This window comes from Trichechus manatus, unplaced genomic scaffold (assembly GCF_000243295.1).
Source record: "Trichechus manatus latirostris isolate Lorelei unplaced genomic scaffold, TriManLat1.0 scaffold00064, whole genome shotgun sequence".
Classification (NCBI taxonomy): Eukaryota; Metazoa; Chordata; class Mammalia; order Sirenia; family Trichechidae; genus Trichechus; species Trichechus manatus.
In genome coordinates, this window is record NW_004444000.1 from 8,951,118 (window position 1) to 8,965,742 (window position 14,625).

Sequence of the window (14,625 nt, forward strand, 5' to 3'; positions counted from 1 at the left end):
AAGACCCATGGAGATTTCCAAGGAATTCCAGGCCCAGAGATGTCGAAAGGAGCCAAAGACTTTCCTCAGAGCCGACAGAGAGAGAAAGTTTTCCCCTATAGCTGGCGCCCTGAATTAGGACTTCTAGCCTCCTAAACTGTGAAAGAATAAATTTCTGTTTGTTAAAAAGCCATCCACTTGTGGTATTTCTGTTATAGCAGCACTAGATAACTAAGGCAGAATTTGCTACTAGTAGAGTGGGGTGCTGCTCTAACAGATACCTAAAATCTGGATGTGGTTTTGGAACTGTTTGATGGGTAAAGGCTGGAAGAGTTTTAAAGTGCCTAATAGCAAAAGGAAGACTGAAGAATTGATGCCTTTGAACTGTGGTGTTGGTGAAGAATATTGAATATACATGGACTTGCAAAAGAAAGAAAAAAAAATCTGTCTTGGAAGAGGTACAAACAGAAGGCTCCTTGGAAGAAAGAATGGTGAGACTATGTCGCACATACTTTAGATATGTTTTCAGGAGAGATCAGTCCCTGGAGAAGGATATCATGCTCGGTAAAGTAGAAGGCTAGTGAAAAAGAGGAAGACCCTCAACAAGATGTATTGACACAGTGGCTGCAACAATGGGCTCAAGCATAACAACAATTGTGAGGATGGTGCAGGACAGGGCAGTGTTTCGTTCTGTTCTACATAGGGTCGCTGTCAGAACCGACTCGACAGCACCTAACAACAACAACAATAGTAAAAGCCTAGATTGCCTTGAAGAGACTGTTGGTGGAATTATGGACATCAGAGGCCATTTTGGTGAGGGCACAGAAGGAAGTGAGGAGAGCTGTAACACCGCAGACAGTGCAGACAGCGAAGAGTAGTGGCAGAGAAACGGCAGCAGCAGAACAAGGAGACTGGTGCAAGACGGTGTGTGAGGCAATCCACGGAGCAAGAGAGCTGAGTGCCTTCAGGCAGGAGGCTTCCTTGCGGAGTGGGGTGACTCTGGGCACTTGTTGGTGGAGCTAGGCTTGCTGACCCACGGAGGGAGAGATCTGAGCTCCTTTAGACCGAGGCTTACTGGGGGAGTGGGGTGCCCAGAGGCACTTATTGGTAGAGCTAAAGAACTTTGTAACACTTGTCTGAGCAGGGCAGAGGCGGGGCCAGCCCAAGAGGCCTGAGGGGCTGAGGGGTTGAGAGGCCAAGGAATCAGGAAGCAAAAGCTGGAGAGACAAGGAGCACGGGAAGTAGTTTTCTCAGTCTCAAAGGGTAAGGACACTATCTCTGGGGTCTCAAAGGGTGGAACCATGGCCTACTGGGTCTCAAAGTGTGAGGCCACAGCCTCTTAGGTTTTAAAGAGTCAGATATTCACCAACTCAGTTCTGGAGTGTGGGGCTGCTGTTCACGAGTACAAGGGGGATGAGGCCAGAGCTGCTGCCCAAAGCTGAGGGGGTGGGGCTGCCATACCCAAGAGGCAGAAGAGCTGGGCCTGCTGGTGTCAAGGGGGGTAGGGTCACCACTCAGTTGGACTAGGAGAATGGGGCCACCCAAAGCCAAGGTAGCAGAATTGTCATCCCCATGGGCCTGGAAGGTGGAGCTAAAGTTCAGGGTTGAGGGGCCTCCACCCAGAATCCAGAGAGCATGGCCAGGAGGGCAGGGCCATTACCCAGAAGCTCAGAGAATAGAGGGTTATTTTCAAATTTTGAGAGCTAATGCAAACAATTCTGTCAGATTTTTTACTTGCTCGGTGCCCGTTAGTCCTTCTTTCCATACAATTTCTCCCACTTGTAATGGAAATGTTTACCTTGTGCCTATTCCACCATTGTACTTTGGAAGCAGATAACTTGTATTCTAGATTTCATAAGTTCACAGATGAAGAGTCTAAGACTAACCACCCATACTCTGATTAAAGTAAAATTGAGAGATTTATTGAAAATAAAGAAACAGCTTGAACCAGGAGTAGACTGAATTCCATGCAATGACATACAGCAATCCAAAATGGTGACGCTGCAGTGATGTTTTATAAGGGGGGAACAAAGAACATGAAGCACATTACTTGATGGGTATTTACAAACTGAGATCATTGAAAGAAATTACTTGATTGGTAATTACAGGCTTACATCATCGAAAGACATTACTTGATTGGCAGTATATCATTATAAGGCGGGACTTTCTATGACAGGAACTTGTAGGGCATGACATCCTGTGGTGAGAACTCATAAAGCAGGACTTCCTGTAATGAGAGCTCAGAAGGTCTTTCTTAGATTGGTTACAGTGTGGTAATCATAAGGGTATGTGATGGGGGGCAGGTCACAGGGTAATTACATCATCATTACCGGACGTTCCTCCCTTAGGGGAGTCACAGTTTAGTTATGTCATCATTACTGGACATTCCTCCCTTAGAAACAGAATTGTTTAGTTTTATCACAGGGGAGAACATTTTCTTAGTTTCAGGATTAGGTCTGCATGGAAGATGGCTGTTGCTAGGGTGAAAATGGAACTAGCAACAAAGGAATTGTACCCAAACCTCAAGTTGGCCATTTCAGATTTTACTAAGTACCTTCCCTTATATATTCCCTCCTTTTGATCAAGAACTTTGATAGAAATTCTTTGATCAGCTCACTGACCACTCTCCTGTAAGAAGGCTTTCTTCTGTATGGACTTTGAACATATGTTTATTCAGGATGGATGCTTATTTAATAAACATTTAAAATCTCAGACACTATGCATGTGAAAAAGTTGTTATTGTTGTTAGGTGCTGTAGAGTTGGCTCCAACCACAGTGATCCCAAGTACAACAGAACAAAACCTTGCCCAGTCCTGAGCCATCCTCACTTCTAAGGAGAGTTCTGGCTGTATTTCTTCCAAGACAGATTTGTTTGTTCTTTTGGCAGTCTGTAGTATATTCAGTATCCTTCACCAATGCCCTAATACAAAGGTGTCAATTCTTCTTGGGTCTTCCTTACTCATTGTCCAACTTTCACATGCATATGAGGCAGTTGAAAATACCACAGCTTGGGTCAAGTGCATCTTAGTCCTTAACGTGACACCTTTGCTTTTTAACTTTTTTAAAAGACCTTTTGCAGCAGATTTGCCCAAATGCAATATGTCATTTCATTTCTTGACTGCTACTTCCAGGGGCGTTGACTATAGATTCAAGAAAAATCAAACTAAGAATAACAGCAGAACAATTTGAGAAGTTATCTGAGCATTATCTGACATCTTCACCATGCCATAGCTTTAGCTTCTTGCTTCTGAGGTTTTATTACTTGAGGGTTAGCACGAGGCAGGCCACATTAGAGGAATAACCTGACATCTGTTGGCTTACTCAAGGAGTGGGCTTGAGTCTGTCTGAAATATAAATACTGTCAATGTACATTATTCTTTTCACGGGCATTAAATTGGTCTTTTGGGTAACGGCATTTGTCAAAAATTTCATACAACATTTAATAGTTCCTACAATTATTATGGAGCCCTGGTGGCGTAGTGGTTAAAAGCTCATCTGCTAACAAAAAGGTCAGCAGTTTGAATCCACTAGCCGCTCCTTGGAAACCCTATGAGGTAGTTACAATGACAATGGGAGTTATTAGTCCAGTTAACAATATAGTAATCCATGATCCAATGCCTGAGGGTAGCCAGCTGAAAATACCTAGAAAAGGGGAGTCTGAGGATGAAGGTATATGGAGCCAAGTAGCTTTCTGATGAATTAGTTTAATATCTTGTTCTACCTCTCCTGAGGTGTTTATCCATGTGCAACAGGAAGTGTTAGCAATGGCGGAAATTCTTCCTTACTGTGCTAGAAGGAAATTAAGAGCTATTATATGATCTAATACTACTTTGGCGAGGGAGTTTAAAGATTTCTGTTGGGCTGCCATTGCATTAGCAATATCGTCAGCTATTTGTTCCATCAAAAACTAAAACAAAATCCGTTATCACTCAGTCAATTCTGACTCCTAGTGACCCTATAGGACAGAGTAGAACTGCCCCATAGGGTTTCCAAGGGGCAGCTGGTGGATTCAAACTGTCGACCTTTTGGTTAACAGCCAAGATCTTTAACCACTGCACCACCAGTGTTCCATAGTGTTAGATAAATTCCCAACTGCATGTTCTAAGTCAGCGACTGCATATCAAGGAAGAAATGTTCTTTAGAAGGAGTAACATAAGCCAGGGTTTTCCTTTAAAGTGTTTACACTGAGTAGGCCTTGGTTGTCTCTAGATCATTTAATTCTCTCTCTCTCTTTTTTTTAAAAAATAACTTTTAATTATCAGTCCAGTGGAGGTTTTCATTGTAAGAGTGAATATTTAGGGAAACTCCTAACTAGCCTAATGTACATTGGCCATCCATGCTCAACCCATCTAAACAAGGTAAAGCCCAAGTAAAGTGTTTGCTATTGGTGATTTCCCCTAAATATTCTGATCCTCCACATAAAAGTATATATCCAGATGGTGCACAAAGGATTCCTGCTCCAGTCTGATTATTAGGAAGAGAGATAGTTTGATTTGCTCTCTCAAGACAATTTTCAGTGAAGGAATTATTGCAAATAGACAATTCCCCTAATTCTGATTGTCTTTTAAGATCAGAGCAAAATAAGGCTTTTGGCTTGTTTGCATTGCAGAAGTCTACTAATGCTTAATATCAGTTTCTCTCCTTAAAAGGAATAGGGAGTCCATAGGTAGAAATAATCTTAGGATGTGTCCAGACATGAGTGAGTTAAAAGCCAGGTACTAAAGGGTGAGTATGGGAGCCAGGTGGGTGTCATTGTTTGACACGAATGGCTTTTTTTGCAATGGCACTAGTGTTCACTGTGGCTTTGGGTAGAAAACTATAATTAAAAACTGGCAAGTCTAGTGGGTCAGAATGTTCATGTCCATTTCGGGGGATTCGATAGCAAATCCAGGAATTAGATTACCAGCGCTAGCTACTGCTGGGCAAGTCTAATAAAAGCATGTTCATACCAAGCGTTAATGAGGATTGCAAGTATGAAAAGGAGATATCTTAAGAAAGTTTTGTAAAGAGGGAAGATTGTTCAGAAATAGTATATATGGGCAAAAAGCATACAAATTATAGTAATAAGGAAGTAGTTTCCTTTGGTTATTGGCGTAAAAGATAAGGTAACAGTGGTGTCTTAGTTATCTAGTGCTGCTACAATAGAAATACCACAAGTGGATGGCTTAAACAAGGAGAAATTTATTTCTTCACTGTAAAGTAGGCTAAAAGTCCAAATTCAGGGCATCAGCTCCAGGGGAAGGCTTTCTCTCTGTGTCGGCCTTCTTCTCATCAGTGTTCCCTTGGACTAGGAGTTTCTCCATGCAGGGACCCCAGGTCCAAAGGACTTGTTCTGCTCCTGGAACTTCTTTCTTGGTGGTATGAGGTCCCCCCATCCCTGCTCACTTCTCTCTTTTATATTTCAAGAGATTGCCTCAGGATACAATCCAATCTTGCAGATTGAGTCCTGCCTTACTAACGCAATTGCCACCCATCCTCCCTCATTAACATTATAGAGGCAGGATTTACAACATATAGGAAAATCACACAATACCAGGAATCATGGCCCAGCCATATTGATACACACATTTGTGGGAGGACATAATTCAATCTATGACAGGTGGATAGAAGGAAGATCAGAAAAAGTGGTTACAATACGAAAGGCAAAAAGGGATATAAGGACTTCTATGTTTATATTATAAAGATGAGCAACTGGACAATAATAAGCATCTTACTGGTCAGTAAAATCTAATTTGTAGACTAAAGCTACTTCAGTGGCTACAAGTATCAAGCAAAGAGCAACTATCTCAATAGTTGCATTGCCATGTGATAATATCTACTTTATGTAGTAAGGCAATAACCAGGAAGACACTCCAGAGTAAAAAACAAAGTTCAAAAATGTCCTTAATTTAGATTTTCATGATGTTTTGTCCCATGATCTTTGGAAAAGCTGTCTGCTTCTGTCATAGTTGTCTGATTCTGACCATCCTGGGTGGCTGAAGTTTAGTTTGAGTCCCTCAGTGGGTTAGACCAACCAGGCGGGGGCTGTAGCCTTGTTTAACTGGGAGATATGAATCCAAGTTTTAACTCCCTGTAATTTAACAGCACAAGTATTAGTGAGAGGGCCAAGTAAAATCCTTTCCATTGAGGTTCCAGAGAATCTTTTAATTGCTGTCTGCCATTGAATATAATCTGCAAGTTGAACATCAGGTAATGTAGACATTTCTTGCTTTTGATTATCTAAAGCTTCTTTAACTTGTGTAAACCAAAACCAAACAAAACCCTTTGCCATCGAGTCGATTCCAACTCACTGAGAACCTATAGGACAGAGTAGAACTGCCTCGTAGGGTTTCCAGGGAGTGGCTGATGGACTTGTACTGCCAACATTTTGGTTAGCAGCCAAGCCCTTAACCACTTCACCACTAGGGCTCCAACTTATGTAAAGTATTCTTTAAAATACTGTTATAAAAAATTTACAATATTGAAACAAATCAGATTGAATTAAATTTGAATCAGGGCAAGTAGCTCAATAGGGAATGGCCATTGGTCACCCAGTGATAATTTCATGAGGAGTCAATTTGTGAGATCCAAAAGGAGTAGTTCTTAAATTTAAAAGGACCAGAGGCAAGCACCTCAGTCCAAGGCAATTGTAAAGATTTCAAAAGTTTGGCTAGTTGAGTTATTATACCATTATTTCTTTCAACTAAACCAGAGGATTGAGGATGCTAAGAACAATAAAGCCTTTGAAAAATAGGGAAGATTTTACATATTTCCTTAATTATTTGCCTAGTAAAATGAGTGCCTCGGTCACTACAGAGGACACTTGGGGCTCTCCAAGTGGGGATAATGTTCTCAAGAAGTTTCTTAGCCACAAAAGCAGTAGTTTGATGATTGGGGAAAGCATCTACCCAGTGAGAAAATCTACAAATCATGACTAATACAAACTTATAACTACTCGAGAGGAGCTGAGTAAAATCAATCTGCCATTCAATCCTTGGTCCTAACAGCAGGGGAAATATCCCAGGTGAAGCTTTATAAGGTTTACCTGAATTAAATTGAGAGCAAATCAAACATTGGGAAGCAGCTTGTTCAGCAGCTTCATTAAAGTGCCCCCACCAATACTTCTTTAAAATTTCTATCATCTTATCTCTTCTTAAATGGGTCTTCTTGTGCAGTTCTTCTAGTACAGGGGCTTGTAGGCATTTGGGGAGAGCTAAGTTATTGTTGGGTACCATCCATATCCCAGAGGTGTAACATTGGGAACAACTATGCTTTTTCCATTTCTCAACTTCATCAGGTGCAGCTGATCTTTGATGTTCAAATAAATCCTTTAAGGAAACTCCTCCAGGCCCATGGGGATTTTCTATAAGCATGTTGGAATGTTGTTAATCATCCAAAACAGTGCCTCAATGTGAGGGACCATTCATAACTGTTAAAAGCTTGTAGGAGCATTAAGAGGATTGAAACAAGGGAGAATGTGATCTTCAAAACTATGAGAAATAAACATGGTCTACAGCAGCAGAAAAATCTCCCTACCAATGGGTTCTAAAGACCTTATTAGTTCATCTGCCATTATTCCTATATTATCATGATAGTAATTTCAAACCATAGGAACCTGCAAGAATTCTGGAAACATGGTGTTTTTATCAGGTCCAATCCACAATCCAGTGGTTGGATCCTGATGACAGCTGACCTATTCCATTCTCTAATTTCATCTGTGGGGGTTAATTTTTGATGTTTAAAAAGTGATTCTGAAATTTCTTTTGGGTCAAAAATTTTAGTGGGCAACATTTTAAAGGCCATATTTACAGGCGTCCTAGCAGTTCTATTATATTATCTATTCCCTCCTTTTCATCATGATAGTAGGTGGAATTATTGTGGTCATTAATGAGAGAGGCATCTTGAAAGGGTGATTGGGAAGTGGCTTGCTACCTGCTGTATCAGCTGACTTGTTAATTTCCTGTTCACGGAACCACTTTTGGGTTGATGAACTTGGGTTTTAATTACGGCAATCTCAAAGGGTAGCAAAAGGGATTCCAAGAGGACCACTACTAAGGGAACATTTTTAATTTGGGTCCCAGAAAAAGTTAGGAACCTCCTTTATTACCATAACATGTTAAAATCATGAGTAACTCCAAAGACATACCTGAAGTCCTTAAAAATAGTTACTGAGCATCCATCCAGGAGTTAGTTCGCATGCCTTCGTGAGTGTGACGAGTTCAACTGGCTGAGCTGAAGTAACTTCAGGAAGGGTATCGCTTTTGAGGAACCTGGTTGATGTAGTCATGGCATATCTTCCCTAGTAATGAGAGCTGGTAGGTTCAGGCTTTAAATATGGCCCATCAAGAAATAGAACTAAATCAGAATTTGCTAACAGGGTTTCTTGTAAATCTTGTCTAGGAGACAAAAGCTGTTCAGTAAGATCTAACAAATCTGGGATGGATGATCATCATTATTACATAAAGGTAACAATGTAGATGGATTCAGAAAGGTTACAGAATGTAACTGAGTATTAGAAGTGGCCAGAAGCAGAACTTTGTAAGTCAACCTGCTAGCTGACAGGTATTCAGTAAGTGTTGAATTGAAAATGGCTGACAGCACATGAGGGACATCAAGAAAATTTCCCAAAACTATATCTGCTGTGGTCTCAACTAGTCTAGCGGTTTCAGAACTGCTCTAAGGCAAGTGAGTAGCCCCTTGTGATGGGGTCCAGCTGTGTGCTATAATAACCAATGAGTCTCTGTTGTCCTCCATGTTTTTGAGTGAGAACTCCTACAGCATTCCAAGAAATTTCATGGACAAAGAGTGAAAAGTTTAAATTATAATTAGGAAACACAGGAATGTTAATTAATGCTTCTTTTAGTTGAGTGATGGCCTTTTGGCTATCCTCGGAAAGCTGGAAGGGATCAGGCTCTGAACTCTTTAGATAAAGGTAAAGAGATTTAACCAGCAAAGGAAAATTAGGTATCTGAGTTCTGCAACAGCCACAGAGTCCTAGCAATCCTCTTAACTCTTTCTTTGTGGTAGGGACAGGATAAGCTAAGATGGTCTCTTTTCTTTTGGGGTCTACAGTGACCCTTTTTGCTAAAATAATATGTTCCGAGTATTTAACAAAAGGTTGAGCTAACTGTAATTTTTCTCTGGAAAATTACATTGTGACCTCCTCTGGCCAAATGTAACAACAGGATACTATCAGTGTAAGACATGCCCGTTGAGAGTTATAACAGACCAGTAAATCATCTACATACTGTAATAATGTATAACCCTGAGTGAACTGTAAAGACTGTGAAACAGCATGTAATATCTGAGAAAAGTGGCGGGTGGGGGGAGGAATTGATAAAAACTTGGAGCATGACAGTCCAGGTAAATTGTTGGTCTCCCCAAATATTGTGTGTCTGGATGGACTGGGGTGCTAAAAAAAAAAAAAGCACTGCAAAGATTGACTACTGTAAAGTTAGTTGCTTCAGGGGGGATATAGAAAGGAGCTGGTGAAGGAGAGGAACTATGAAGAATCTTGGCATTACTATACGATTCACAGCACATAAGTCTTCTTAACAGAGAAAACTGGAGTGTTGCAAGGACTGGTGCAAGAGATTATTAAACTTTTAGCCAAAAAGTCTTGAATTATAGGAAAAAGTCCTTCCTTAGCTTCTCATTTTAAAGGATATTGAGAAATTTTAGGTAAGGGTTTAGAGAGATTTATTTGAATTTTAATTGGTCAGCTGATAGGACACAATCAACATCATTAGAAGTAGTGACCCATAAACTTTCGGTATAGAAGAAAGACATTCCATACAATTGGATAAAGTAGGGGAATGACCTTCTTGTAGTGGTGCTATAGATTGAATTGTGTCCCCCAAAAATGTGTATCCACTTGGCTAGGCCATGATTCCCAGTATTATGTGGTTGTCCACCATTTTGTGATCTGATGTGATTATCCTCTGTGTTCTAAATCCTAACCCTATGATGTTAATGAGGCAGGATTAGAGGCAGTTGTGTTAATGAGGCAGGACAAAATCTACAGGATTAAATTGTATCTTGAGTCAATCTCCTGTAAAACAGAGAAGTGAGCAGAGAGGAGAGGGACCTTATACCACCAAGAAAGAAATGCTGGGAGCAGACTGTGTCCTTTGTCCCTGTGCAGAGAATCTCCTAGACCAGAGGAAGATTGATGACAAGGAACTTCTCCCAGAACTGACAGAGATAAAGCCTTCCTGTGGAGCTGACTCCCTGAATTTGGACTTCTAGCCTCCTAAACTGTGAGAGAATAAATTTCTGTTTGTTAAAGCTATCCTCTTGTGGTGTTTATGTTATGGTTGCACTAGACAACTAAGGCAGAATTTGGTACCGGCAGAGTGGGGTGCTGCTCTAATAGATAACTAAAATGTGGAAGCAGTTTTGAAACTATGAGTGGGTAGAGGCTGGAAAAGTTTTAAGTTGACTAATAGTAAAAGGCTAGGTTGCCTTGAAGAGACTGTTGGTGGAATTATGGACATCAAAGAAAATTCTGGTGAGGGCTCAGAAGGAAGTGAGGAGTGCAGATGGTGAGAAACAGCGGCAGAGAAATGGCAGCAGCAGAACCAGGATACTGGTGTGAGCCATCTCAGAAGTTGACCCAAGGAGCAAGAGAGCTGAGTGCCTTTATGCAGGAGGCTTCCTTGTGTAGTGTGGTGCCTCCGGGGACTTATCAGTGAAGCTAGGCTTGCAGACCTGTGGAGCAAGAAAGCTGAGTGCCTTTCAGCTGAGATTTACTGGTCGAGTGGGGTGCCTCCAGGCACTTATTGGTAGAGCTAAAGAGCTTTGGAACATGTGCCTGAGCAGGGCAGACGCTGGGCCAGCCCAGAGGCTAAGGAAGCAGGAAGTAGAAGCTAAAGAGACAAGGAACACAGGAAGCGGAGCTGCCTCAGTCTCAAAAGGATAGGGCCACAACCTCGGGGGTTTCTAAGGGTGTGGACACAGCCTCCTAGGTGTCAAAGAGTCAGATCTTCAACAACTAGGTTCTGGAATGGGGGCTGCCCTTCATGAGTGCCAGTGGGATGGGGTCAGATCAGCTACCCAAAGCTGAGAGAGGCAGGGATGCCATGCCTAAGCGGCAGAAGAATGGGGCCTGCAGGGGTCGAGAGGGTAGGGTTACCACTCAGATGGACTAGAAGGATGGAGCCACCCAAATGCCAGGTTTCAGAGTTGCAGTTTCAGTGGGCATGGAAGGCGGAGCTGAAGCCCAGGGCTGAGGGGCCTCCACCGAGAATCTGGAGAGGGTGGGCAGAATCCAGAGTCTGGAGGGCAGGGCCATTGCCCAAATGGTCTCAGAGAACAGAGGATTATATTCAAGGACTGAGATCTAATGTAATGTGTTCTGCTGACTTGCTTGGTGCCTGTTATCCTCTCTTTTCCTCAAATTTATCCCATTTGTAATGGAAATGTCTACCTTGTACCTGTTCCACCATTGTACTTTGGAATTGTACTTGTATTCTAGATTCACAGATGAAGAGGAATTTTGCAGAAGATGAGATTTGGGACTTAGAGTTGATTTAAGACTTTTGGGATGATATGATGGGTTGAATGTGTTTTACATTTGGCAAGGATGTGAATTTTTGGGGGAGGCCAAGTGGTGGAATGTTATGAATTGAATTGTGTCCCCCAAAATGTGTATCCACTTGGCTAGGCCATGATTCCCAGTATTATGTGATTGTCCACCATTTTGTGATCTGATGTGATTATCCTATGTGTTCTAAATCCTAACACTATGATGTTAATGAGGCAGGATTAGAGGCAGTTATGTTAATGAGGCAGGACACAATCTATCGGATTAGGTTGTATCTTGAGTCAATCTCTTCTAAAAGAGAGAAGAGAGCAGAGAGGAGAGGGACCTTATACCACCAAGAAGTTCTGGGAGCAGAGTGTGTCTTTTGGACCTGGGATCTCTGTGCTGAGAAACTCCTAGACCAGGGGACGATTGATGACAAGGACTTTCCTCCAGAACTGACAGAGAGAGAAAGCCCTCTCCTGGAGCTGGCACTTTGAATTCGGACTTCTAGCTTCCTCAACTGTGAGAGAATAAATTTCTGTTTGTTAAAGCCATCCACTTGTGGTATTTGTGTTATAGCAGCACTAGATAACTAAGACACTACCTTAATAAAATCATCAAAGTGAACTCCATCAAAATGGAATAAACTGATATCACATGCCACTCGGTAGGCTGTAGCAAGGACACAGCCTCCCTTTTGTGATATTTCCGCCAGACATGCACAGCCTCTTCTAGTCATGAAGAAGTACCAGACAACCCAGACTGAGGAACATTCTACAAAATAATTGGCCTATAATATTCAGAATTGTCAGTCATGAAAGTCAAGCTAAGACTGAGGAACTGTTCCAGACTAAAATTACATGACAATTAAATGCATTAAGTGATTCTGAACTGAATCCTTTTTTTTTTTTTTGAAAGGCAGTTAAAGCTGTCCCCTTGTTCTTAACGGGATCCTTTTCTTTTGAAAGGCAATAAAGGCAGCCCCTGGGTTATGGGCATCTGACTTTTGGACGATTTGCACTTGCCCTTCAATGTTATGTAAATTTGCCCTCACCTTGAAATGATTGAAACGACTCCTACTAACAACAAATTCTTCATCACAATCACCTTTACTTGCTGCACATGCAGCTTTTAAATCATTGAAAAGACTTCAAAAGTTTTTCTTGCACTGAAGTAAGGCTGGAGCCGTGGTGGCTCAGTTATTAAGAGCTTGGCTGCTAACCAAAAATGTTGGCAGTTTGAATCCACCAGCCACAGCTTGGAAACCCTATGGGACAATTCTACTCTGTCCTATAGTGTCACTATGAGTCGGAATCGACTCGACGGCAATGGATTTGGTTTTTTTGGTTTAAAGTAAGGCTAAATAAAATCTGTATGCACCTGTTCCGACTTAGCTACAAATTTGACTTAAAGACTTAAAGGCGCAGTTAGGAACTGATCTCGTTCGAAACCCAGGGACTGCCTGTACTGGGACAATTAGCAAAGTGTGGATGGTGTCTGATGATTACATGGTACTAATATATCCATGTTAATTTTCTGATTTTCATGATTGTATTGGATTATATAGGAGAGGATGGTAAGACTTCAGCTTGCTTACTTTGGACACGTCATTGGCAAGACCAATCACTAGAAAAGGACATCATGGTCGGTAGAGGGGAGAGTGGGCGAAGGTAAGGGAGGCTGTGGTGGCTGAAGCAATGGACTCAAACATACCAGTGATCATGAAGATGGTACAGGACCGGGCAATGTTCCATTTTGTTATACATAAGGTTGATACGCGTTGGGGCCGACTCGATAGCAAGTAACCACCACCACAACATACAGGAGAAGTTCTTGTTTGAGGGAAATGCACACCAAAGAATTCAGGGGTGATGGAACATCAGGTTGGCAACCTACTCTCAAACGTTGCATTAAAAATTTGTATTTTTCCACCTTTTCTGTAAGCTGGTGATTCTCAAGATATTAAAGTTTTTTTAAGTTAAAAAAGTATATTCATAATATGTAATATACTAGAGGAGTATGGTTTAACTCCCTTTTGATATCAGAGAGGAGCAGAGACTTGTATACAGTTTTGAATGAGAAAGAGGATCTGCCTAAGTTTATCGTCAAGACGATAATATCTTGCACTTTCATAGTTCTTTTTCACATACAGAACATTTTACTTATGTTTTCTTACTTAACTCTTGTGACAACCTTGTGTGCTCATTACTATAAACCTCACTTTACAGATGGGGAAATCAAGCTCAGAGACACTGCATTATAATAAAATGTAAGGGCTCCTGCATTATAATTAGGGTAGTGGAAATGCTGAGAATGTTTTCCTGTATGTTGTTGTTGTCATCTGGCTCCAACTCATACACCCAGGTCTTTGACTGTAAGTTCACTGTTCTTTATGTACTCATTCAGCATGTATTTATTGAACTCCTACTGTGTACTGCCACTGCCGCAGCATATAGAATAGACATAGCTCCTTCTCTCACGGAGCTTAGAGGCTGCCCTGGATCTAAGATTTAAAACAAACAAAAACAAACCAACCAGTGGTTGTGGCATCGGTTCTGACTCCTGGGGACCCCACATGTGTCAGAGTAGATCTGCCCTCCACAGGATTTTCATGGCGGTGACTTTTTGAAAGGTGCCTGTGGATGGGTTTGTCACCTGCAGTTAGTAGCTCAGTGATTGTTTGTGCCACTATGATTTAAAAAAATAAAATAAAATAAAATAACACAACCCCATGTGCTACAGAGTAGAGCTGCTCCATAGTGTTTTCTTGGCTGTAACCTTTATAGAAGCAGATCGCCAGGGCTTTCTTCCACAGCACTGCTGGGTAGGTTCGAGCCACCAACCTGTAGGTTAGTGGATGAGCACAAACTGTTTGTGCCACTAAGGGACCTTACTAGGTATAAAATTCCAGCTCCCAACCTTTAATTTTTAGCCAGCTTGAAAGTCCACCCTAACATTTTTGACAAAGTGCATTTTTAACATTCCTTTACGACAATCTCACTTTATTTGTAACATCCTGCAGCTTGGCAGCATGTTCTACTGACTTTAGGTGTGCACAGAGCCAGAGAGGGCAGAGGCCTATGTGGGACGTGGTGAGGGCTGGGTGGGGAAACCAGTGGCTTTCTGGAAAATCCCGTTGC